This window comes from Hemitrygon akajei, chromosome 3 (genome assembly GCF_048418815.1).
Source record: "Hemitrygon akajei chromosome 3, sHemAka1.3, whole genome shotgun sequence".
NCBI lineage: Eukaryota > Metazoa > Chordata > Chondrichthyes > Myliobatiformes > Dasyatidae > Hemitrygon > Hemitrygon akajei.
Genome location: NC_133126.1, coordinates 76,458,271 through 76,484,790, shown reverse-complemented (window position 1 = coordinate 76,484,790; position 26,520 = coordinate 76,458,271). Strand labels below are relative to the sequence as shown.

The following is a 26,520-nucleotide window of genomic DNA, read 5'->3' as shown; positions in this document are numbered from 1 at the left end:
TATTCAGAAGTTAATGGAGTAAAAGTAGAAGATCGTTTTATTTCAGCCCAAAACTCCACCAAAGACATTTCTTGATTTTTTTTGACAATAGTAGAATGTAACAATGATTATTGCTCTTTAAAGTTAACCTTGTTATCAACATTAATGCACAGCTTCTTATTTGAGAATCTCGTTTCTAATATTTACATGTCCATGCAGATTAATTAAAAACTGTTTTGGTGTTTTCTGTAAAAAGATCTTGAAACAAGGAAGTAGTATAATTGTGTCTGATGAAACAATAAATAGATTCCTATAGAAGCTTAAAAATAATTTTTAAAATTAAAAAAATGTTAACTAATGCATTACTGCATAATTAATTAATTTGTGCATGTCTGTTGGATGATTAAATTACCAGGTTAAAACATTACATACCTTATAGCTAAAGCTGGCTTTCCCAACTGCACATAGTTAACATTATTGTACTCAATGCAAATTCCATTGTATTAAAAGAGAAAAGCTGAAAATACTCAGTAGGTTAGGTACTGCATGTGGAGAACAAGACAACAGTTGTATTTGCAAACAATTTTATTAACAGAGTGCAATTACCCCAAACATCTCTCATGAGCTTGTGTGGAGTGTTTTAAAGAAGGAATTCCAGAGCTGAATTTACAGCCAGCTATGATGGAGTAATTAAAATCTGGTTTGCGGAAATCACAGTTCAAGGAATGCAGAGATATTGGAGCACTGGTGGAGACCATGGAGGTAAATATAGATGTTCTAGAGAAATTTAAAAGCAAGAATGGGAGAAACTGAAGCAATGCTAGATTTGCAACCATTTTAAGTGAAAAACTGGATCACACTGTTCTGACTGAATGGACCAGACAGTGTCTCACTAGCACAGCTACGACAGCACACTTCTAGTAACCTGGTTTTGATCCAAGCCTCTGGAGTAGTCTTTGTTGAGTCTGCCCATTCCCAATTTGACTGCATGCTTTCTCCAGGTACACATTTCTTTAAACCGAAGAAAGCACACTAGTTGGTAGATTAATTAGGCACAGTAGATTATAGAGTGTTCTTTGTGTATATGAATGGTGGAACTGATGGGTATGTGAGAGGAATAGGTTATAGAGTATTAGCAGGGAAATAGGATTTAGGAATGAGCCAACATAGACTCAGTGGGCTGTATGGCTTCATTTTCTGTTATATGGAAAGATCAAAACCCTAGGCAGGAAAAGATTGCAATAGTCAGGTGAATAAAAGAATCAGATAAAATTATGAATGGTTTCTAAGAGTCTTAGACTTGCAGTGAGGAAGGAATGGCATTGATGACTTAAGAACAGAGTTGCAATCAAAACTGAACGTGGTGTTTTTTTTATTTCTCCAATTGTTTTAGATACATTTTTGGAATTTGACAATCACTGACTGCTGCATTTATTATCCATCTCTAAATACCTTTGGAAAAAAGGTGCTGAGCTTCCTTTTTGAACATTGATTTAATTCTGGTGAAAGTACACCTTATTAGACAGGCGTTTTCAGGATTTATACCCTGTGATGATAAAGGAGTGACAATATATTTCCAACTGAGGATGGTGGCTAACTTGGAGAACCAGCGGATGGTAGTCTTTGTATGCACTTACTCCCTGGTCTTTGCTGTAAAGGTTGAAGATTTAATAGGGCGACATCGTATTAGCCTTTGTAATTGTGAGCAATTGTAATGCATTTTGTAGCAGATACACAATGCAACCACTAAATGCCAGGAGGGAAGTTCATATTTAGTGTGGTTCATGGGGTCCCAGTTAAGCAAGCTGCTTTGTCCTGGATGGTGTAGAGCTTCTTGAGAATTGTGAGAATTGACTCATCTAGGCAGGTGGAGAACATTCTATCATGCTTCAGACTTGGCTTTTGTTGGCATTGGAATATCAGTGAGTCATTCATGGCAGAATACATGGCCTAAAGTTTGCTCTTACAAGTTTTTATGTATTTGTTCAGTTGACTTTGTGGTCAGTAGTAATCCATGGAATAGTCACTTGGGGTGGTGATGTCTTTAAGTGTCAATGGTAGATAGTAAGATTCTTTCTTGTTGCAGATGGTCAGTCTCGTGGTATGAATGTTATCTGCCACTTAGCCTCTGCTCAAATGTTTGCAAGCTTGGACTAGTTCATTAGATGAGGACTTGGAAATAGAATTGAACATTGTACAATCATCAGCAGGTATCCCTATTTCTAATATTATTGAAAGGAAGGTCACTGATGAAGCAGCTGAAGGTGAGTCGAAGACATTTCCCTGGGAACCCTGCAGTGATGCTCTCAGGCTGGGATATTTGACCTTCAACAATCACACTCACCTTTCTTTATATAAGGTATGACTCCAACTTTATTGTGCTTTCCCATTGACCAGTTTTACAAAGTTTCCAAGCTTCACCCTGAAACAAATCCTGACTTGATGTCAAAGCCATTCACTGTCACCATACTGTACTTCTGGAATTGAGTTCTTTGGTTCACATTTGGGCTGCAGTTATGAGGAAGTCCAATCCAAACACAAACTGATTGTCAGCGAGTAGGTTGATGGTAAGTGAGTACTGCTTTGTAGTATTATCAATGATGGCTTCTGTCACTGCTCATAATTGAGAGTAGATTGATTGAGAAGCAATTATTAGAACTGGATTTGTTTTGCTCTTTGTAAACAGGACACACTTGGGCAATTTTCCACAATGTAAGGTAGATTCTATCATTGTAATTGCACCGCCAGTCCAAGTCTGCAAATCTGCAGTACTATAGATAGCTATCATATTTTCCCATAATCTTTGCTATATCCAGTGCTCTTCCTATTTCCTGATATCACAAGAAAGCAAGCAGCTGTTTCAGACCAGGACCATCAGGCTACGGGACAGCTTTTTTCACTGGTCCATCAGATTTATCAATACACATTGATCTGATTGCATATCTGACTGAACATACATGTATACAAAACAATTATGTATACAATCTTTGTGTTTGGCCAATATCCTCCCATATTTCCCTTCAATATTGCTTGTACATAGTGACAGAGATGCAACATAATGATTTTTGCTCCCTCATGTTGTGAGATGGATGTAAGAAATAAAAATTCTAATTTTAACATGGAGTGAATCATTTTGGCTGAAGGCTGGTCTTTGCAGAGGTGGAGATTCAAGAGGAAATATTGTGGATTATCTTTTCAAATTTTGTTCAGAATATTTCTGAATTTCCTACAGCACTCATGCTGGGGCCCATTATTATTAAGGACAGGATATCTAGAGCCTGCACCACTTCCCGTATGCTATTGTTTGCCTCCCTTAACAACTAGGTGTAATAGGACTGCAATGCTTTGATCTGATCCATGGACTATGAGGTCTTTTCCATGCTGTTTAGCATACTTCTTGACATCTTCTGTCACCTCATGTCACTCCCTGCTTGACCTTCTGCAGTTTTCATTGAAAAGGATTTATCCTTTTGTTAATGATAGAGTGAAGATATACCAAACCATAAGATTACATATTATGATGGTATATATTTTTAATGTTGCTGAATAAAACACAAACATCAGCTAATCCAGAACTGATGAGAAGTATCACAAAATTTACACAAAGGTGCTGAATGAGATGCATCTAACTGTCATCATCATACCCAAGGAACCCAACGATGTGTTTTTGGACTATGTCAAAGAGAGGCAGTGTGTGAACAAGAACAACACATTTCACTGTATGTTTCAATGTACGTGTAACAAATAAAGCTAATCTTTGAAATATACCCTCTGTGCCATCCATTTGTTTCTCATTTCCTTTGAGAGTTTGATTAATGATTAACATAGTTGTGACATGATTTATTCAGAAACTTGATTATGAGACTTCGTAACAGAAGATTTTCAGAGATTAGTTTGAGGTTATTCTTGTCAAGGTGGTGAGAAATACTTTTTTTCTGTGATTTCAATGCCTTGTATTATTCCAGGGCTGCTTGATATTGTTTCTGGATGCAATTGCATTCTGCTGCAAATTACACCATGTTGAAATTACTTGCTGCAAATAAAAATATGGGCATACCCTTTCATGGATAGTCTGCTTCTTGCTAAAACCTTCCATGTTTTGTTATGCAGTTAATACTCTGGATCTTTAAATCAATTTCTTTGTCACTTTCATGTATTGTTTGTCTGTACCTGCTCATTTTAATGTTCCTTTTAAAATTGTTGTTGAAATTTAAATGCCTATATCAAGATGAAAGGGTTTATCCTAGTCAAGGGAAGGATTCAAACCTGAGCCTCCTAATTAATAGTCATTTGCTGTACTGCTTGCAATGGTGAAGTCGATCCAAGGTGACATTCAAAATGAATAAATCATCTTGACATGCTGTTCATATTAAAGAGGTTGTACACAGTTTATTCATTTTCAATGGCTATCTCTTAAAAGTTTTGTAAACCTAATGAAAATTTTGTTGCACTTGTGTGTAAGTTGCTATTTAAACGTTTTCTGTCAAAACCAGAGGTTTTGCAAAATTTGTTTTAAAAGAATCTGGTATATTATCTCCTATATATTGAAGTATTTTACATGCATCAACATTTTCATTATCAAGAACCACTAACTTCGCGGCTTACCAAATTCAACCTGTTTCCTTCAACAAATTTATCACAAAGTTTACATTGAACAACTTTATTTTGTAACACATCTACACCAGTACAGCAAAATGCTGTACTTATAGAGATGAGATAATCATCTTGATTAAAATATGCAAAACATTTGGAAATGGTGTGCTGAGATTGTTCAATACCTTGTAGTTTAAAGAAAATAATTATTTAACAGGCAAGCTCCAAGCTAAACTGCATACTCCCAACAAATTATCTGCCTTAAGCAACCCTACTACACATATTTTACTTTAAAATATTCAGACAGTATAGTCGTTAATGAGTTAGTAACTTAAATTTCAAAGTCAGATCCTATTGGTGCAAAATACAAAATCAATTAAATATTGAATCTGTTAAATTGTGGCTTAGTGACAAGAAAAAATGGCCATGAGCCATTTTTCCATTGTAGGACTTCCAACTGGTTTCCTAATATCTTCAGCACTGCCAGTATGTAGCTTCTCAGTGTGCACTGCCAGGTGACCCACAATACTGTCAGAGAAACTATGCCTAATTAATTATTTATGCATAATTAATTAAAACTCCATAAATAAAAATAAATGAAAATTAAATGACAGTAAAATGTGAGATTTAATATAATTTAAAATAATTTTTAAGAGGTGAAAATGGATATAGAAAAATTTATGTATATTAAAAGCCCTACAAAGCAGTGGGTCTCAACATCATCCAAGGCCACAATTGCCAATCATGTTACTTCCAATGTTAATTCTCCACTCATCTACAGCTAATCCCTCAGGTACCACCAATGGACTGGCCTCTCCACTGCTGCTTTTGGACTGGCCTTCCACCTGTATTAGATTGCTTTCCTTCCAAAAAGAAGCAAGTCCACAGTCATTAACAGGCATCCGAAATCTGACACGGCTAGGAATTAAGCTTCACTCTGAATGATAAGAATCTTCTCAAGAGAATTCTGAGTTTGGGTTTGGCTTGGAAGACCTTAGGGTCAGACCTAACATAATCTATGACTAATAACAGTTTTGGTGCACTGCAAGAGAACCTTAAATTTAGGGATCTAATACTACTCCCATTATTGAATTGGTAGTGTTTATAATGGGATGTCTAACTTATCTGCCCATTTGATAAAATGCACTCCTCTCCAAGAGACTGATATTGAAATCACAATTATTCACCTGATGGTCACACTAACTATGCTCTATATGGATTCTTCTGACTCCTATCCATTGTCTTTGAGTGAGGTTAAATCGCAGGACTTCTGCTGTTGGGTCACTAATGAGATGATGGTTCTTTAAGGTATATGCATCCCATGATTGTATACAAGTCACTGAAAACTGGCTACTGTATACAGGGGAGAAGTGTTAAATAATTGTTTCAGTAATTTACATTATAGAATTGTTTTATTCTCAAAAATGCAGCTTTATTTTTCAGGTTTTGGAATTATACAATAATTTTGGAATCTATATGGGTATACCACAATTTGGTTACAGTCATATTATAATAGGTAGAATGACTATTTTGTTATGTAATAGATTTGTTTTCAAATTTTTGCTAAGTAACTAAGTAAGATATCAAAGTTCTGATATGCAAGAGCACAACCCAAAAGTCAGTAAATTGTCAGAATCAGAATCAGATATATTATCACTGACTTATAATGACATTTATTATTTTGTGGCCCTAGTACAATGCAAGACGTAAAAATTACTATAGGTTACAACAAAAATGTAAATAGTGCAAAAGAAGAATAGCAAGGTAGTGTTCATGAATTCGTAGACTGTTCAGAAATCTGTTGGCAGAGGGGAAGAAGCTGTTTCTAAAATGTTAAGTGTAGGTCTTCCTCCTTCCTGCTGTTAGTGATGCAAAGATGGTACGTCCTTCCCATTTCTAATCCATGAAAGATCTTAATAGTACTTGTTTAACTATTAAATATTGCATATTACACCAACTGTTATATCAAAGTTGAGTCTATAATTCATTGAAATGATAGACAAGTCTCTGAGGAAACTATATGCAAAGTGTGAAGCAAGAGATTAACCTTAGTGAGTAAATTAATATCTAATTGACAAAACTGAATGCAAATCCCTTTTTAAAAGTTGTTGGCAGTTATAATGTGATAACATTTTAAATCTTCCTGTGCTGACACAAAATATTTGATTCTATCCATATTCTTGGGGCGCTCCACTAGATTTATCTTTTAAGCCTGAAAAAAAACATATTCCATTCATAATCAATCTACAATCCTTCCTGAAACACTTCCCTCAATACCATCAGCTTTTATCTTGTGTACCAGTCTTTTATGTTTCACCTTATTAAATTCCTTCTGAAAATTCAAACACAATACACTTTGTTTCAGTAACAAAGCTACCACAGTTCTTTTCCTTTTTTGACAGTCTTTTGGAATTTTGAATAACCTGGAATAGTGAGTTCCCAATCCTGATTATCCTGAAACCATAGCTCTGTAATAGTTTTTACTGCCCTCTCATTGAAAAGGACACATCTGTCTTTTTAAAAATTACACCTTTGACCTGAGGCAGTTCACCACCCTAATCAGAGAGTTGAGTGCTTGGAAACAAGTGATGCACCTTATCTTGTGAACATTGAGAAGCCAAACAACAAAGGCACACAACAAGATGCGTAATTGAGTAGGTCATCGGTATGCTGAAAATGCATATCAGATACTTAAAATGATGTTGGGGTATCTGATATGCAACTCAATATGTACCAGCCATGGTCTCCAGAATGAGATTGGCCTCCTTAACACACTGTGGCAATGTGAGTTGAATCTGCAGTAAGCAATTTGTGTGTCATGAATAAACACTGTAGACAGTGACTATAATGAAGAAGAAGAATGTGATGAAACAAATGAAATAATAGTAGCACACATTTCTGGCCAGGAACCCCTCACCTTTGTGAGCTTCACTTGGACTTGAACAATATATCCTTTTGATGTCCAAAAATAAAATTGAACTTTCCCTTTCACTCTGAAGTCAGTCTTGTAAACAACTTTTCACAGCTCCCATTGCTCACTGCCTGACATTAATATCTTAATACACAAGTGAAAAGCCATTTGCCAGATGGTAGCCAAAATTCCAAGATGAAATGGTGGTGCATGTAGGATTAAAATATAACCAGATCTTTACACATTAAACAACAATATTTGAAACAGCCAGATGCATACAAATATACAACTAACAGTATTTATTTCCTTTCTTCCTTGTATGTTATACAACCTCTACATGTCCCACAGATTGGAGCCAAACCAGATGCATGGTTGCCTTAATACTGAGATGCTCTGCTCTGTGTCCTCTGGCAGTTTAGAGCCTGTGAGATGCAGCCTCAGCCACTGGGACATTGACTGATATAGCTATATTGGATAATAAAAATAAGCGTGCTAAGCAATAACCCATTTCACATACTTGCTCTCCATTAATCCCTTTCATGCAATACTAATGAAGTGATAGTCAAGGCAAAATTTCTGTGTATTTATTTAAAGTGACATTTATAATCTACAAGCCCTCAGTCAAGTTCTCAAGCACTTTTTGATTGCTGCATGTGATATTTCATGCATTTAGTCAATCTTTGCATTGATAACAATTGCAAGGAATTGTGACATCGAAATGTTAACATTCAAGACTCGCCTACGTCTCTGCATGTGTACACAGTCCAGTTGGGACACTAGTCATCGCAATTTTTACAACTACTTCACAATTATCCTGTTCATTAAGAGTGCTCTGAGGATGCAACATCCATATTCATCTGTGCATTATTTGGATGGTTTTGTTTTCTGAAATATGAGATTTTTATTGCTTTCCTTGTTCCCACCATCTGCTTTTGTTCACTTATGACATGTGTACCAGCAGGTGAAAATACAACCAGCTTTCTTAAAAGTTGTACACAAAATGCTGGTGGAACATGCAGGTCAGGCAGCATCTATAAGGAGAAGCACTGTCGACGTTTTGGGCCGAGACCCTTTGTCAGGACTAACTGAAAGGAAAGATAGTAAGAGATTTGAAAGTAGTGGGGGGAGGGGGAAATGCGAAATGATAGGAGAAGACCGGAAGGGGTGGGATGAAGCTAAGAGTTGGAAAGTTGATTGGCGAAAGTGATACAGAGCTGGAGAAGGGAAAGGATCATGGGACGGGAGGCCTCGGGAGAAAGAAAGGGGGAGGGAGGGAAGCACCAGAGGGAGATGGAGAACAGGCAAACAACTAAATATGTCAGGGATGGGGTAAGAAGGGGAGGAGGGGCATTAACAGAAGTTAGAGAAGTCAATGTTCATGCCATCAGGTTGGAGGCTACCCAGCTGGTATATAAGGTGGTGTTCCTCCAACCTGAGTTTGGATTCATTTTGACAGTAGGGGAGGCCATGGATAGACATATCAGAATGGGAATGGGACATGGAATTAAAATGTGTGGCGACTGGGAGATCCTGCTTTCTCTGGCGGACTGAGCGTAGGTGTTCAGCGAAACGGTCTCCCAGTCTGCGTCAGGTCTCACCAATATATAAAAGGCCACACCGGGAGCACCGGACACAGTATATCACACCAGCCGACTCACAGGTGAAGTGTCTCTTCACCTGGAAGGACTGTCTGGGGCCCTGAATGGTGGTGAGGGAGGAAGTGTAAGGGCAGGTGTAGCACTTGTTACAAGGATAAGTGCCAGGAGGGAGTACAACTTAAAAGTTGTACTGAAACCAATTATCTGAACTAGTGCATGCCTTGTGTAAGTCCTGTAATGTACATTCTTAGTGAGTGACTTTAGTATCTTCCTTATTGAGTGACCTTATTGTTGCTGGAGTATGTCCACAAAAAAAGAGAAGGCCTATGAACGAGGGTATGCTTAATACAAAAGAATGGATAAAGAGCATTTGCTGATATCAATAAAGGAAAGCTATATTCATAAAGTTGATACTGAACAGATGGAAGTGCATGTCTATTTATATACTGTATTGAGAAGGATGGAGTATCCTTCCAAAATGAGTTGGTATGAGATGTCATGTCCTAGAGAAGGCAGATTGGGGACCTTCTGATAAAACATACATTGACATATAGATGAATATCTATGCTTACTCATTATTCCTGATCTTTTAAGGTCATTACACCACCTCAGGTACTGAATGCAGTGGTACAGTGCTACTACTTTGTGTGGCAACCACCAGCCACATCAGGCTGTATGCTCTTAATAAGAAACTAGATTATCAGTTTATCTCTAGATTCTGTATGCCTGTGTAATCTCCAGCATGACATCACCAATTTCACCATTTCAGAATTCCAGCATCTGTAGATGCTTTCAGACTCTGCATTAAAGTAAGTAACTGTTTTGATATTGAGAAGATTGTGGGGGTTTTTTTGGTAAGATATCCATGAATTTCATGCATGTTGTCTTCAAATGCACCCACTTTAAGACAGCCTTGGAAAGATAATGGCGTCCCTGCTCCGAAACCAAGATGTGATAACTCCTAGAGCACATTTGAGTTTTGTAGTAGGTTTTCCATTTGTGGAGATTGTTCATAACTGATTGATTAAGTGGATTTAAGATTGGCCAAAATATGTAGAATTTCTGTTACTGTTATTGGCTGCACTTTCCAGTACAAGGTATGTGTTCTAATATGGACACAGACTCAAATTAATGTAGTTCTCAGCTATTCTTTGGACAAATGAGCTTTGATTGTACCTCAGCAACAACTAAGATAATGCAGAGAGATTTGGGACACATTAGTGAAACAGCAAGAAGAGTTATATCAAAAGCAACATTAAAAACTGTACTACCAGCTATGCAGTACACCATGTACAAAATCCTTTTGCTAGAATATGAAGGACAAATAACTTTCAGATATACTTACTGCAGCAGGACCATCTTTTCTTGCATTGTGTTAATGCTTCTCTGTAGTCTCATGTTACAATACAGATGACCCAAAAACTCCATTCAGCAGGGCAGATGTTTCTTTCAGCCCATCCTGGAGACTCTGGTACAAACAGGAGGTTTAGGTAGTTACTACCCTTTTCTTCTGGGAGTTGTCTAAGTTCTGTATGTCATAGTTTAATGTAAAGTGAAGAATTACGTCTTCAACTTTGACAGGCATGGATTTCACTTTGTAGAGTGGTAACCATGTACTGTGGAATCTCCACACCTGTTACCTCAATCACTGATTAAATTCTCCACTTCTCTCCATTTCTTACACTACCACTGTCAAAACATTCAAATTTCAAATTTCATTTCCAGGATGCTTATTTGGTAGATAGAGCAGTCAGTGACAACTTTCCTAGCCACCATCTGGAAATTGGTCAGTTGCATGTGAGGACTCTATCCTGTTTGCTCTGAAATTTATCAAGGTCATCATACCTTTAAGATTTGACATTTTAACTTTTTTTTTGCCTGTGCCTGCAAACAGAGATGAGATTTTTTAACCAGTCATTAGCATTTGTGCTGGCTGAGCTTTGAAATCATGATTAAAATCTGATCTGATAGGTCGACAGAAGGAAGAAGCTGGAGGTCCATAAGCCATTCCTCATTAGGGGATTGAAAATGGAGAGGGTCAGTAACTTTAATTTCCTCGGATATATCATACCTGGTCTGGGACCAGTACGTAAGGGCCATCACAGAGAAGCATAACAGCACCTCTACTTTGTTAAAGTTTGTGTAAATTCAGCATGTCACCTGAAACTTTTGACAAACTTTTATAGTTGTGTAGTGGAGAGTATATTGATTGGCTGCGTCACAGCCTGGTATGGAAACACCAATGCCCTTAAATGGAAAATCTTACTAAAAAGTAATGGATACAGCCCAGTCCATCATACATAAAGCCCTTCCCACTCTTGAGCATATCTATACAAAATGTTGTTTTAGGAAAGCAGCATCTATCATCAGGAAGCCCCCCCACCACCCAGGACATTTTCCCTTCTCGCTGCTTCCATCAGGAAGAAGGCACAGGAGCCTCAGGACTCACACCACTAGATTCAGAAACAATTATTCCCCCTTAATCATCAGGCTCCTGAGCCAAAGGGGAAAACTTCACTCAACTTCACTTGCCCCATCATTGAAGGACTCACTTTCAAGGAATCTTCGTCTCATGTTCTCAATATTTGTTTCTTATTTATTTCTTCTTATTATTATTTGTTTCTTTCTTTCTTTCTGTATTTGTACAGTTTGTTGTCTTTTACGCACTGGTTGAATGCCCAAGTTGGTGCAGTCTTTCATTGATTCTGTTATAGGTATTATTCAATGGCTTTATTGAATATGCCCACAAGAAATTGAGTCTCGGAGTTGTATAAGACGGCATATATGTACTTTGATAATAAATTTACTTTGAACTTTAAGATGCAAAGTTACCTGATGACCACATCTGTGTCAGGTGCATCAAGCTGCAGCTTGATGACCTTCAGCTTGTTAAGGAAAGTGAGGAAGTGATCAATAGGAGCTACAGGCAGGTTAGTCACACCAGGGTCACAGGAGACAGATTAAGTGGGTGACTGTCAGGAGAGAGAAGGGAGAGCTTCACATAGTGGAGAGCACCCCTGTGGCCATCCCTCTTAACAATAAATACTCCATTTTGTGTATTGTTGGGGGCAACGACCTACCTGGGGCAAGCAACAGCAGCCGTGCCTCTGGCACTGAGTCTGGCCCTGTGACTCAGAAGGGTCAGGAACGGAAGAGGGGGGCAGCAGTAATAGGGGACTCTATAGTTAGGGGGACAGACAGGTGATTCTGTGGGTGCGAAAACAAAACACGGATGGTAGTTTGCCTCCCATGTGCCAGGGTTCGTGATGTTTCTGAATGTGTTCACAATATCCTGAAATGAGAGGGTGAGCAGCTAGAGGTCGTGGTACATTTTGGTACCAACGACATAGGTGGAAAGAAGGAGGAGGTCCTGAAAGCAGAATGCAAGGAGTTAGGAAGGGAGCTGAGAAGCAGGACTTCAAGGGTAGTAATCTCAAGATTGCTGCCTGTGCCATGTGACAGTGAGTATAGGAATAGAATGATATGGCAGATAAATGCTTAGCTGAAGGATTGGAGCAGGGGACAGGGATTTGGATTTCTGGGGCATGTATTGCCTGTACAAAAAGGATGGGTTGCACTTGAATCCAAGAGGGACTGATATCCTGGCAAGGAGTTTTGCTAATGCTATTGGGAAGGATTTAAACTAGATTTGCAGGGGGGTGGGAACCGAAGTGAAGAGTTAGAGGATGGAGAGGTTGGCGCATAAGTAGAGATAGCTTGTAGGGAGTTTGTGAGAAAGGATAGGCAGATGTTAGAGCAAAGATGCACTCAGCCTGAAGGTTTGAGATATGTTTATTTTAATGCAAGGAGTATCATAAACAAGGCAGGTGAACTTAGAGCGTGGATCAATACGTTGTGGCCAGTACAGAGACTTGGGTGTCTCAGGGGCAGGAATGGCTGCTGAGTGTGCCAGGCTTTAGATATTTCAAACAGGACAGGAAAGGAGTCAAAAAAAGTGGAGGTGTGGCATTACTAATCAGGGATGGTGTTACTGCTGCAGAATAGGAGGAAGTCATGTAGGGATTATCTACTGAGGCAGTGTGGGTGGAAGTCAGAAACAGGAAAGGGGCAATAACTCTACTTGGTGCTTTTTATAGACCCTCCCATAGTAACAGGGACATCAAGGAGCAGATAGGGAGGCAGATTCTGGAATGGTGCAATAATAATAGGGTTGTTGTTTCTTTACTAACATGGACTGGCATCTCCTTAGAGCAAGTGGTTTAGATGGGGTAGAGTTTATTAGGTGTGTTCAGGAAGGTTTTCTGATGCAATATATAGGTAGGACAACCAGAGGAGTGGCTGTACTTGACCTGGTATTGGGAAATGAACGTGGTCAGGTGTCAGATCTCTTGGTGGGAGAGCATTTTGGAGGTAGTGATCACAACTCTTATCTCCTTTACCTTTGTGCTGGAAAGGAATAGGAGCAGACAAATTTGGAAATTATTTAACTGGGGTAGGGGTAAATATGATGCTATTACAGGCAGGAACATGAGAGCATAAATTGGGAGCAGATGTTCTCAGGGAAATGCACGTCAGAAATGTGACAGATGTTCAGAGAACATTTGTATGGCATTCTGCATAGGTATCTTCCATTAAGGTAGGGAAAGCATGGTAGGGTAAAAGAATCATGGTATACAAAGAATGTGGAAAATCTAGTTAAGAAAAAAAGAAAAGCTTACAAAAGGTTCAAGAAACTAGGTACTGATAGAGTTCTAGAAAATTACAAGGTTGCCAAGAAGGAACTAAGAATGAAATTAGGAGAGCTAGAAAGAACCATGAGAAGGCCTTGGCGAGCAGGATTAAGGAAAACCCCAAGGCAATCTACAAGTATGTGAAGAGCAACAGGATGAGCCATGTAAGAATAGGACCAATCAGGTGCAATAGTGGAAACATGTGCATGGAGTCAGAGGATGTAGCGGAGGAACCTAATGAATATTTTCCTTCAGTATTCATCAGGGAAAAGGACTTTGGCAGTTGTGGGGATATCTTACAATGGACTGAAACACTTGAGCATATAGACATTAAGAAAGAGGATGTGCTGGAGCTTTTGAAAAGCATTGTTAGATATGTCGCCGGGACCGGGCAAGATAAACACCAGTTTACTGTGGGAAGGGAGGGAGGAGATTGCTGAGCGATGATCTTTGCATCCTCAATATGGACGGGAGAAGTAGTGGAGGATTGAAGGGTTGCAAATATTGTTCCCTTGTACAAGAAAGGGAGCAGAGATAACCCAGGAAATTATAGACCAGTGAGTCTTACTTCAGTGGTGGGTAATCCTGAGAAGCAGGATTCATGAGCCTTTGGAGAGACATAATCTGATTAGGGAATAGTCAGCATGGCTTTGTCAAGGGCTGGTCATGCCTTACAAGCCTGATTGAATTCTTCGAGGGTGTAACAAAACACATTGATGAAGGTAGAGCAGTGGGTGTAGCGTATATGGATTTCAGTAAGACATTTGATAAGGTTCCCCATGCAAGGTACATTCAGAAAGTAAGGAGACATGGGATCCAGGAGACCTTGTTTTGTGGATCCCGAATTAGCTTGCCCAGGGAAGACAAAGAGTGATTGTAGAGGGTTCATATTCTGCATGGAGTTTGGTGACCAGTGGTATTCCACAGGGATTTGTTCTGGGACCCCTCCTTTTTGTGATTTTTATAAATGACATGGATGAGGAAGTAGAAGGGTGGGTTAGTAGGTTTGCTGATGATACAAAAGTTGGGATGTTGTGGATAGTCTAGAGGGTTGTTAGAGTTTACAGTGGGGCATTGATAGGATGCAAAACTGGGCTGAGAAGTGGCAGATGGAGTTCAACCCAGATAAGTGGAAGTGGTTCATTTTGGTGGGTCAAATTTAAAGACAGAATATAATATTAATGATAAGACTCTTGGCAGTGTGGAGGATCAGAGAGATCTTGGGGTACATATCCATAAGACATTCAAAGCCACTGCACGTTGACAGTGTTGTTAAGAAGGTGTATGGTGTGTTGGCATTCATCATTCGTGGGATTGAGTTCAAGAACCATGAGGAAATATTACAGCTATATAAGACCCTGGTCAGATTCCACTTGGAGTACTGTGTTCAGTTCTGGTCACCTCACTACAGGAAGGATGTGGATACTATAGAGAGAGTTCAGAGGAGATTTAAAAGGATGTTGCCTGGATTGGAGAGCATACCTTATGAACATAGGTTGAGTGAACTCGGCCTTTTCTCCTTGGACCGACAGAGGATGAGAGGTGACCTGACAGAGGTGTATAAGATGATGAGAGGCATTGATCGTATAGATAGCCAAAGGCTTTTTCCCAGGGCTGAAATGGCTAACATGGGCTATAGTTTTAAGGTGCTTGGAAGTAGGTACAGAGGGGATGTCAGGGGTATGTTTTTCACACAGAGAATGATGGGTGCATGGAATGCACTGCTAGCAACAGTGATGGATACAATAGGGTGTTTTAAGAGACTCTTAGGTAGATACATGGAGCTTAGAAAAAATAGAGGGCTGTGCAGCAGGGTAATTCTATCCAGTTTCTAGAGTAGGTTACATGGTCAGCACAACATTGTGGGCCAAAGGGCCTGTAATGTGTTGTAGATTTCTATGTTCTGTGCGCAGTGGAGAATATCCTAACTGGCTACATTGTGGCCAGGTATGGAAACACCAATTCCCAGGAATAGAAAAGTCTGCAGAAAGTGGGGGATACAGCCCATTTCATCGTAGGTAAAGCCCTCCCCGTGACTGAATACATTCACATGGAGCATTGGCACAAAAAAAATAGCAAACATCATCAAAGACCCCTATTACCCAGCCCATGCTCTCTTCTCACTGCTACCCTCGGGCAAGAGGTGCAGAAGCTTTAGTCTCACTCTACCAGGTTCAGAAACAGTTATTATCCTATAACCAGCAGGCCCTATTACCAATGTGGATAACTTCACTCACCACAGCACTGAATGAATTCTACAACCTACAGATTCACTTTCAAAGACTCTTTATAACTCGTGTTCTCAGGATTTTTTTCATTTACACAACCTGTCTTCTTATGTACATTGGTTGCTTCTTGTTTTTTGTTTATGTGTAGTTTTTTGTTATTTCCTTATTTTTCCTGTAAATGCCTGAAAGAAAATAAATCTCAAGGTACCATATGGTAACATACATATACTTAGTTAATACATTTTACTTTCACTTTGACATTAACTGTTTTACTCTTCACAAAAAACTGCCTGACATGCCTAGTATTTTTTGCACTTTTTTGTATATAGCTGTAATCATGGTAATACGCAACAAAGCTATATTCATGCACATTCTCCACATGGTTGAATAGGAATGAGTTAATCAGGTAGTGTGATTCCAACAAATGTTCTCCTGTGCCTTTTTTTTTTCAATTTAGCTCCCATAATTTTATAATTATGTGAATTTATTTATTATTAAGGTAACAAAGCAGAGGTTATTATTTATAAGATTTTGGATGTTAATTTTAAGCTGTCAAACTTGCTCACCAGAACCTTGTTCCTAGTTCTGAATATATCACTGGATCCTCCCAGTTAATTCTTGTTGTTCTCAGGCTGTGAGGCAATGGCTGTGAAGGACACCAATAGAATTCTGCATTGAGACTGCAGAGATCAGTATCTACCTGACTATAATAACACCTAGCACTACAGAATTCCTTTTAATAATTCTCTTGAATAACCCCTTGCACCTGATCATTGCACTGAACCTTGATCAATTTGCTAATCCACTTTACATTCTTTGTCTTTATCCAGACAGGCAATAAAAATATCATTCCTGCTGGATAAGGCTGAGGCATTTCTAACACTGCACCTGTCATCTCCTTAGCTCACTAACTTGCAGTGGTACCCTCCTAATCTCTGCATTAACATGCCTATAGCGACATTGTCTAACCTAGATCATTATAATTTTCCCCCTCTCAAATACCCTTCAATGTATGACTTCAGTTTAACTCTGAACTGCATAGCCCTGTAATAATGCCTGACTCCCCCATCCCACCCCCAGTCTGCAATGCAGAAGTTTCTGAATCCACCTTGCATGCTTTTGTTATTCCAAACTTGACCCAATCAGCATGTTCCAGGACTGTCTCCCTCTTGCATAACTTCAGCAGCAGAGTACTGAATAATTTCAAACACTAACTTGTATGAAGTGCCAATCGCCCATCAATATTTATTTATTTATGTATTGAGGTACAGAGTGGAATGGGCCGTTCGAGCCACATTGCCCAGCAATCTCCCAATTCAATCCTAATTACAGGACAACTTGCAATGTCTAATTAATCTACTAGCCAGTAGGTCTTTGGACTGTCAGAGGAAACCCGCGTAGTCACGGGAGGAACATACAAACTCCTTACAGGCAGCAGCGAGAATTGAACTGAGGGCACCTGTGCTGTAAAGCGTTATGCTAACCACTATGCTACTGTGCTGACCAGCATGAGCTCGTAGTTAGAAAACAGATATTTTATTTTTTATTTTCAAATGGTTTCTTTGGCCATCTCTGCCATCTTCTCCAATTTCCTCAAAATCTTCATGATTCCTGAATTTAATCACTTAACCATTAGTGGTTGTGTTTGGTAATTGTTTCATTATTGTCACATGTGCCAAGATAGTGTAGTGATTCCAGGAAATGTTCCCTGTGTGCTTTTTTTTTTACAATTTAGCTACTTATAATCATGCCCATTTGTTTCCATGCTGTCAGACGGGTCATTCCATAAATACATACATCAAGGTGATACAAAAGAAAAACAAAACAATGCAGAATATAGAGTTCAAGTTACAGTGAAAGTGTGCTGTACAAAGACAAATAAAATGCAAGGGCCATAACAATCTACAGTGGCATGCAAACGTCTGGGCACCCCTGGTCAAAATTTCTGTCACTGTGAATAGCTAAGCGAGTAAAAGATGACCTGATTTCCGAAAGGCATAAAGTTTAAAGGTGATACATTTCTTTAATATTTTAAGCAAGATTACTTTTTTTTATTTCCATCTTTTACAGTTTCAAAATAACAAAAAAGTTAAAGGGCCCAAAGCAAAGGTTTGGGCACCCTGCATGGTCAGTATCACCCCCTTTGGCAAGTATCACAGCTTAAAAACGCTTTCTGTAGCCAGCTAAGAGTCTTTCAATTCTTGTTTGGGGGATTTTCGCCCATTCTTCCTTGCCAAAGGCTTCTAGTTCTGTGAGATTCTTGGGCCGTCTTGCATGCACTGCTTTATTGAGGTCTATCCACAGATTTTCCATGATGTTTAGGTCAGGGGACTATAAGGGCCATGGCAAAACCTTCAGCTTGTGCTTCTTGAGGTAGTCCATTGTGGATTTTGAGGTGTGTTTAGGATCATTATCCTGTTGTAGAAGCCATCCTCTTTTCATCTTCAGCTTTTTTACAGATGGTGTGATGTTTGCTTCCAGATTTTGCTGGTATTTAATTGAATTCATCCTTCCCCCTACTAGTAAAATGTTCCCCGTGCCACTGGCTGCAACACAAGCCCAAAGCATGATCGATCCACCCCTGTGTTTAACAGTTGGAGAGGTGTTCTTTTCATGAAATTCCGCATCCTTTTTTCTCCAAACATACCTTTGCTCATTGTGGTCAAAAAGTTCTATTCTAACTTCATTAGTCCACAGGACTTTTTTCCAAAATGCATCAGGCTTGTTCAGATGTCCCTCTGCAAACTTCTGATGCTGAATTTTGTGGTGAGGATGCAGGAAAGATTTTCATCTGATGACTATTCCATGAAGGTCATATTTGTGCAGGTGTCGCTGCATAGTAGAACAGTGCACCACCACTCCAGAGTCTGCTAAATCTTCCTAAAGGTCTTTTGCAGTTAAGTGGGGGTTTTGATTTGCCTTTCTAGCAGTTCTCTCAGAAAGTTTTCTTGGTCTTCCAGACCTCAACTTGATCTCCACCATTCCTGCTAACTGCTATTTCTTAATTACATTACGAACTGAAGAAACAGCTACCTGAAAACGCTTTGCTATCTTCTTATAGCCTTCCCCTGCTTTGTGGGCATCATTTATTTTAATTTTCAGATCGCTAGGCAGCTGCTTAGAGGAGCCCATGGCTGCTGATTGTTGGGACAAGGTTTGAGGAGTCAGGGTATTTATAAAGCTTTGAAATTTGCATCACCTGGCCTTTCCTAATGATGACTGTGATAGATAGATAGATAGATAGATACTTTATTCAACCCCATGGGGAAATTCAACATTTTTTCCAATGTCCCAGACACTTATTGTAGCAAAACTAATTACATACAATACTTAACTCAGTAAAAATATGATATGCATCTAAAATCACCCTCTCAAAAAGCATTAATAAATAGCTTTTAAAAAAGTTCTTAAGTAGTTTACTTAAATACATTGAGTCCTAACCCCGGCACTTTAACATATCTTACTCCTGGTGGTTGAATTGTAAAGCCGAATGGCATTGGGGAGTATTGATCTCTTCATCCTGTCTGAGGAGCATTGCATCGATAGCAACCTGTCGCTGAAACTGCTTCTCTGTCTCTGGATGGTGCTATGTAGAGGATGTTCAGGGTTTTCCATGATTGACCGTAGCCTACTCAGCGCCCTTCGCTCTGCTACCGATGTTATACTCTCCAGTACTTTGCCCACGACAGAGCCCGCCTTCCTTACCAGCTTATTAAGATGTGAGGCGTCCCTCTTCTTAATGCTGCCTCCCCAACATGCCACCACAAAGAAGAGGGCGCTCTCCACAACTGACCTATAGAACATCTTCAGCATCTCACTACAAAACTTTGAATGACGCCAACCTTCTAAGGAAGTACAGTCAACTCTGTGCCTTCCTGCACAAGGCATCTGTGTTGGCAGTCCAGTCTAGCTTCTCGTCTAACTGCACTCCCAGATACTTGTAGGTCTTAACCTGCTCCACACATTCTCCATTAATGATCACTGGCTCCATATGAGGCCTAGATCTCCTAAAGTCCACCACCATCTCCTTGGTCTTGGTGATATTGAGACGCAGGTAGTTTGAGCCATAGCCCTAACAAGCTAATTAAGGTCTCAACCTTGGTAAAAGTTAACTGAAAGATCAAATCTCTTGGGGTGCCCAAACTTTTGCAAGGTGCTCTTTTCCTTTTTTCCACTCTAAAATTGTACAAAACAAAAATAATACACTAATCTTGCTTAAAATATTGAAAAGAGTGTTTCATCTTTAACTTTATGACTTTTGGAGATCAGTTCATCTACTCACTTAACTATTCACAATAACAGAAATTTTGACCTAGGTGCCCAAACTTTTGCATGCAACTGTAGATTAAGGAACAAGAGTTCACCTTTATCATATTCAGAAGCATAATAACAGTGAGAAAGAAATTGTCCTTGAGCCTTGTGGTACAGGTTCTCAAGTTTTTGTATCTTCTGCCAGTGGAATTGAGGGTAATGCTTGGGGTTGGAAGGGACCTTGATTATGTTGGCTGCTTTCTTGGGGCAGCAGAAAGTGTAGGCAGAGTCAATGGGGAGAAGACTGATTTTTGTGATAGACTAGGCTGCAATCACAAATTTCAATTTTCTGTGGTCTTGGGCAGAGCAGATGGTATACCAAACTTAGATGCATTTGGAAAGAATGCTTCCTAATAGAGTTATGGAACACTACAACATGGCAACAAGGCCTTTGGCCCAATTAGTCTATACAAGCTATTTATCTACCTAGTCTCATTGACCTTCAGCCAGATCATAGCCCACCATATCTTTCCTATCCATTTACCTATCCAAATTACTCCTAAATGTTGTATCTGTAAAAATTGGTGAAGGTCTTTGGGGATATGCCAAATTTCCTTGGTCTTCTAAGGAAGTAGAGGTGCTAGTGTGCTCTCCTGGCTAGCTTCAATCTGGCTGGACCTTTCAATAGCCATAAATTGGAATTCTTTTTTTCTAAACAGCTCTTGGTCTTGATCTTGCTAACAGTTGCTATTATTCATCAGGTTTTCATCACACTGGCGCTCCATCCTTCTCGCTTACTGTCACTCTTCATCTTGGGCATGCTGATGGTGCTCCTTGAGACCTTTCTCTTTAATAAAACATTTTACCCTTTACCCTGAATACGGTTTGTTTTTTTTAAATAATACTCTTCTGAGGTCCTTTGGGAAATTTCACTTTGTTATGGAATTTGTTCTGACTGTTATGGTTAATTGAAATAAAGCCATTTATTGCAGGCCACATGCTACAGTATATCCATGCTTAGCTCATCTTATCAGTATTTTAATTAATTACTTACTCATGTTCATTACAGGAGGATTAAATCAAGTATGTCTGTTACTTAGGCTCAACCGCTCTTCTTGTGCATTGATATTATTTTGTCTCCCCCATGTCTCCCACACAGCATGCTTTTCCAAAATTCCTCTTCAGTCCCAATCCTTTCCAAACTCTAGCCTCACCTTTAATCTGAACATCATTCTTGAACTGTATTTTTTTAAACTGGTGGTGATTTTATCTTCTGGACTTTACTTTTCACTTTTTGTTAAGCCCTTCAGTGGTCTTGGTTTTGACAGAAGGTTTGCATTCAAAACATTACCTGCAGTTTCAGAAATTTAAGTAATCTATGTATTTTCAGTATGTTCATTTAACTTTTCAAGGAGGTGTTTTCCCCCTTAACTCCTCCCAATTCTTTCTTCCCTTTTCTTTCTATTTCTTTCCCTCCCTTTTTTCTCACTCTCTCCATATATATTCCTTGCTCTCTTGTTTTCTCTCTCTCTCTCTCTCTCTCTCTCTCACATACACACACACACACACACACACAGTTTAGAGTATTTGGCCAATTTACTCCAATTTACTTCATATTTTCAAGTATATTTCCATAGTAAGGTACAGTATCTACTATTTATTTTGGATTAGAATAGTCTCTGCTAAAAATGTGGCAGCATAGTTAGTTTACTAGCTAGTGAAATGAGGATGGAAATATTTTGCTCATGAATATTACTCTGAAGACCCTCATCTATGCCCTTCCAACAGGAAGCAGAAAAATGATTAGTGAGAAGGGCACTGAATGTTTCGAATTAATAAGTTGACAACAATAAATGCTTTATTCTGTACTTTCTCATGTACCTCATTCTACTTGTTGATTAGAACAGATGAATTAGATGGTTTCAGTTGAATTCTGCTTGCTGCTTAAATAAGAACTGTCCTTTTAAACAGAACTTAGGTCATGTTAGCAACCTCAAAATCTTAGCTAACAGTAAGTAGTTTGTGATCCATTAAACCCAAGAAAAGATATATGAGCAGGAGTAGGCCATTAGGCCCCTCGAGTTTACCCCACCTTTCAATATGCCATCCCAGATCTCAATTCAGTCTTAATCCTACAATCTTTCAAAATTTATCTACTTCCATTTTAAATACTTCTAACGATCTGCCTCTACAACTAGCTCTCTGAGATAGAGATTCACTGCCTTCTTTGAAAAGAAATTTCTGCTTACCACAATTTCAAATCTCATCCCTCAATCTATGCCCCTTTTGAGACTCTCCCACTCGTGAAATCACTCAATATCTACCCTGTCAAGTCCCCTTTGGATCTTAAATATTTCAGTAAGTTGACATCTCATTTTTCCACACTCCAAAGAAGAGATCCAACAATTTAGCCATAGATCTCTTTGTAGGTCAGCATTCTAACCCCATGAGATGGCCTGATAAATCTGCTTTAGACTTCCACCAGTGCCATTATATCCTTTCCTAGGTAAGAGAACCAAACTGCAGTATTCTTGGTGTAGCCTCAGCAACACCATGTACAACTGCAGCAATACACCATGCATTTGTTGTTGAGGGCTTTGAAGTGGCTGAACTTGTAGACAAATCTTCTGATTAAATTTTATAATCTTTTTCATTTGAGTTGGTTCAAGGTGACTGGCAAATATGATTTATTTCATTTTCTGGTTAGAAACTGGCTTTTGCAAGATAAAGCACCACTGGAATGTCCTTCATTGACAGTCTATATAAAATATAATTTATAATCAACACTGGATGAATTTTTTAAAACTATAGAGATTAAAAAAGTAATTGATAGATTTTTTAATGTAATCCAGATTAACCAATGTGTTTTATCTTTTAATAGTTGAGTGTGCATTGTTTTATCTTTTTGCATATTTTATAACTGCAAAGTTATAACTCAAACTTTATAATACATGGAAATTTCAAAGTGCAGTGAAATTGTTTTCTAAAATATCAAGTTTCAAAACATTGGCCTTTGCAACAAATTAGTTTCCTTTGCAGTTGTACAAATATGGAACCTTATCAAGACTCTACTGCTGGTATAATTGGTTATCTTTGCAGTGTTCCAGTTTGCATTGACCATCTGAATTTAGTCATTGTAACAGATTTGCTTGGTGTTTAGTTAATCCAGCCACAAAAAAGTCAAATCATTGTAAGTGTATTGGATTGCCCATGGTAAATGGAACATTTATGTTTCTACTGCTTGCTTGAACTCTACTGATTTTCATTTCTATGTGCATGACACAAGCAAGCCTTTCTTAAGTAAAATAGTTGCAAAGCAGCATGTTCTTTTGTTTAATTTATTTTGGGAGCTGGTTCCAAGTTAGAAACTTTTGCTTGCCAGATCATTAAGATCATTGTAATTGTAGCTTACTTCAATACTATTATTTTGGATTTGCTGCTAGCTGAATTCTTCTTGACTCTCCTGAATTATTACAAAACTTCATTCAAGTGAAATGGATAAGAATTTCTAAATAGTATATTTAGATAGCTAAGAGTATCAAAACAAAAGGAATTTAAAATCAGATTGTTGCTATCCACTGTTCACTCATGGTGGATTCTGAAGTTTTTGATCCAAGGTTCTTTCGGAAGTCAAGAAAGTGGAACAGAAGCTTGTTGCTTCACAATCGTTTTATTAAGCGCTAATAAAACAAAGGAATTGGAAACAGACAGTAACAGGAGTCTTGAAGGGGGAAGGAAAATGAGGAGTAAAGTGAATAAAAGACTAAATATAATCGATATAATCGACTCTTTTTATACGATAGATTAGGAACATTCCTTTCAAATATGTAGATATGAGTTAGCCCCTATTCAAATAATGTGAAACCAGAGAACTTTCCAGAACTTTCAAAGAACTGTAACAACTTGGGGGACACAGAACAATTGTATGTACATACTGTGACCACTAGGAAAGATACTAAACAGTTACATGTATATAGGTAGTTATGTAAAATACAAGCAGGCGATTAATTGTTAAGCTGCACAGAAAATAACAATGGTACAGTTTAATCCAACAATTTCCCCCTTATGACTCTAAATTACACATTTGAACTATTACATCTGAAACTTCAAAGGCAGAGAATTTTATGGTATCTCTGTTAAGTATAAAATAATCAAAAAAAGACCTAAGTAACGGAAGTATCAAAAGGTACATATCCTTCAAAGAATTTGTAAGATTATGTCTTGTTTAGACAGATAAGTAGACACACCTATATGAATTTGAACTACTCTATTAATGATCACCCTTATACAGGTAAAAAGATGTAAAATATGATAAGGTATATCAGGGCAAATATTAGTACTCATTGTAAGTAGGGAACATTAGCAAAAATATAACAAGAACTAATATTAGAATAAACCATAATGCCCAGTAGTTACTGACTCTGCTCGAAGCCTTCTGGCTGGTTAGTGATTTTTCTCACTAAAGCCCAGCAGCATAGGCACTACGTCAAAGGTGACTAGCACATTAACCACAGCGCTTGTTGTCCTTGTCAGGTACCACTTTATTTTGCTTACAATGGCTAGTGTGTATCTACTTACCTTTACCTCCTACCTTCACCACCACATTAGTAAGTAACAGCACTCGATAAGGACCATCCCATCAAGCTATCAGTGGATCCTTTTGTGATTTCTTAGTCAGGACCCACTTACCAGGAATCAGGGTGTATCTTTCTGTTGGATCACTCCAAGCGGCAAAAATCTATTGAGAAACAGACTGTAGAGACCATAAGATACAGGAGCAGAATTAAGCTATTTGTCCCATTGAGATTGCTCCGCCATTTCAACATGGCTTATCCAATTTTCTTCGTAGCTCCAATCTTCTGCCTTCTCCCTGTATTCCTTCATAGCTTGACCAGTCAAGAATCTGTCAACCTCTGCCATAAACGCTTGGCCTCCACAGCTGCCTGTGGCAAAGAATTCCACGGTCACTATTTTCTGGCTAAAGAAATTCCTCCTCATCTCCGTTCTAAAGGGATGCTACTCTACTCTGAAGCTGTGTCCTCTGGTCTTAGACTTCCCCACTAGAGGAAACGTCCTCTCCACATCCACTCTATCAAGGTCTTTCATCATTTGATCAATTTCAATGAGATCACCCCTCATTCCTCTGAATTCCAGCGAATGCAGACCCAGAGCCATCAAACGCTCTTCATATGACAAGCCATTCAATCCTGGTATCATTTTCATGAACCACCTTTGAATTCTCTACAGTTTCAGCTCAACTTTACTAAGATAAGTGGCTTAAATCTGCTCATAGTACCCCAAGTGAGCCCTCACCAATGCTTTATAAAGTTTGAACATTATATCCTTGCTTTTATATTCTAGTCCTCTTGAAATGAATGCTAACATTGCATTTGCCTTGCTCACTACAGACTCAATCTGCAAATTAACCTTTAGGGAATCCTGCAAAAGGACTTATCTACCTTCAGACTTTTCAGTTTCCCAAGAATCTTCTCTCTAGTTATGCTAACTTAAAGCACTTTATGGTCCCTGACACCTGGAACTTCCACCATACTACTAGTGTCTTCCACAATGAAGCCTGATGCAAAAAACTTATTTAGATCATCTGCAATTTCATTGTCCCGCATTACTACTTGTCTAGCATCGTTTTCCAGTGGTCTGATCACTCTCATCTCTCTTATACATTTTGTGTATCTGAATAAACTTCTGACATCCTCTTTAATATTATTAGCCAGCTTACATTTTTATCCCATCTGTACCTGCTCAATGGTATTTTTATTTGCCTTCTGTTGGTTTTTAAAAGCTTCCCAATCCTCTAACTTCCCACTAATCTTTGCTTTATTATATGCCCTCTCTTTGGCTTTATGTTGGCTTTGACTTCTCTTTTTAGCCATGGTTGTGTCAGTTTTCCTTTAGATTACTTCTTCCTCTTTGGGATATATATATATCCTGTGCCTTCCGAATTGCGTCCCGAAATTCCAGCCATTGCTGCTCTGCCATTACCCCTGCCAGTATTCTTTTCCAATCAGTTCTGGCGAAACCCTCATTCATGCCTCGATAATTCCCTTTACTCCACTATAGATAGATAGATAGATAGATAGATACTTTATTCATCCCCATGGGGAAATTCAACTTTTTTTTCCAATGTCCCATACACTTGTTGTAGCAAAACTAATTACATACAATACTTAACTCAGTAAAAAATATGATATGCATCTAAATCACTATCTCAAAAAGCATTAATAATAGCTTTTAAAAAGTTCTTAAGTCCT

General features: G+C 38.6%; 1 protein-coding gene and 1 long non-coding RNA gene across 21 annotated transcripts in view; one reads left to right on the top strand and one right to left on the bottom strand.

Moving 5' to 3' along the window:
• LOC140725128 (gephyrin) overlaps positions 1–26,520 on the top strand; it is a 598,333-nt gene that overhangs the window by 419,099 nt on the left and 152,714 nt on the right. The gene's annotated exons all lie outside the window — the stretch shown is intronic.
• Positions 5,931–16,672, bottom strand: LOC140723406 (uncharacterized). The gene is made up of 3 exons (XR_012097888.1): positions 16,567–16,672; positions 10,427–10,549; positions 5,931–6,784 (listed from the first exon to the last, which is right to left on the bottom strand). It is a non-coding gene; the product is annotated as an uncharacterized lncRNA (long non-coding RNA).